Genomic DNA, 1676 nt, shown 5'->3' with positions numbered 1-1676 from the left:
CCAGAGTTCAGGCCCCACAACCGGACCCCCCCCAAAAAAAAATCAGTAAAGGAGGACTAGCGTGTGGCTCAAGTGGTAGAGCATCTGTCTAGTAAGTGTGAAGCCCTGAGCTGAAACCCCAGTACCACCAAACAACAACAACCATAACAAAAACCAACCCACCTGGAAAGAAATTCACATAGGATTAAGTCCACAGGACATGACACAGAAACTGCCAGCTGGCCTCTCCAGCCATCACATGGACACCGCTTAATTCGCCAACAAGGATGTGGGACATATGAAGTGTTGTCATCCAGGAAAATTCAAGCTTCCATGTGCATGGTTTTTGTTGTGATCCACTGAGCTCAGCTACACAGACTCTGTTCCCTAGAGGTCCTATTGAGCATGGCCCAAGGTTCAGGGTGGGGAGGGGTGAGGGAGAGAGGGTCATTTTTATGAAGTATAATATTCTGAGGGCCAGAGTATAGTGTCTGGGAAAACTGGGTCATATGAGTTAGTACTTTATTACACAACTAGAAAGAGGAAAAAAGGGCATGCCAGTGTTATGGTAGATGGACATCTGTATGCTGTCTGGAAGTGTGAGTCATTGGACCATTATTCCTGTGTAGAAAGAAATAAGGACCCTAGCTTAGGAGTTAGGTTACATGAAATTTCTGTTAACAACTATATTATACAGCATTGGTCAGCCTCATGTTTTTCTTCTGTGAAATGAATGGGTTATCATATTCTTTTTAGCCTTTTCTTTTGTGGTATGAAAATCTTTATTGAAAAATGAAGTCTTAATTTGCCATAGTTTGAATTTGTCTCTCAAAAATATCATAGGTGGTTGTTAGTTCCTTAATATTGTGACAATAGCTGGTGCTGGTGGCTCACATCTGTAATCCTAGCTATTCAGGAGCTGAGAGATCTAAGGATCATGATTCAAAGCCAGCCTGGGCAGGAAAGTTTGTGAGACTCTTATCTCTAATTAACCACCAGAAAACTGGACATGGCGCCGTGGCTCAAGTGGTAGAGCACTGTCCTTGAACTGAAGAGCTCAAGGACAGCACCCAGGCCCAGAGTTCAAGCCCTATGATTGAAAAAAAAAATGTGACAAGTACCTGAGAAAACCATTCTTTTTAAAATTTTTTGTTGGGCCTGGGGCTTGAACTCAGGGCCTAGGCACTGTTCCTGAGCTTCTCTGTGCTCAAGGTTAGCACTCTGCCACTTGAGTCCCAGCACCGCTTCCAGCTTTTTCTGTTTATGTGGTACTGAGGAATGGAACCTAGGGCTTCATGCATGCTAGATAATCACTCTACCACTAAGCCACATACCCAGTACTGTTTTAGGATTTATTTTTGCTCACAGGTCCTGAAAGTTCAGAATGGCTTTATTATTTTGGGTATGAGGAGGCAGTAAGTACAAAGAGGAGAAGGCTGTTGATCTCACGGAAATGAGGAAGCAGAGTAGTACAGGAAGGGGCCAGGACAAGACTTACTCTTCAAAGTCACATCCAGAGTGATCTACCTTCTTCATCTAGGCCCTACCTTCCAAGTTCTAGCTCCTTTCAGTGGTCTATTTAAATTTTGAATCCCTAAGTAAATAATTAACTAGACCTGTGACTTCACTATCTAATTGTGTCTGGAAAACCCCCAGACCCAATCAGAGATACGTTTAGTAATTTTCTTTTTTTTTTT

Source organism: Dipodomys ordii, unplaced genomic scaffold (genome assembly GCF_000151885.1).
Source record: "Dipodomys ordii isolate 6190 unplaced genomic scaffold, Dord_2.0 Scaffold4077, whole genome shotgun sequence".
Taxonomy (NCBI): Eukaryota; Metazoa; Chordata; class Mammalia; order Rodentia; family Heteromyidae; genus Dipodomys; species Dipodomys ordii.
The sequence above is the reverse complement of the archived record's forward strand: the minus strand, read 5'-3'. Positions refer to the sequence as shown.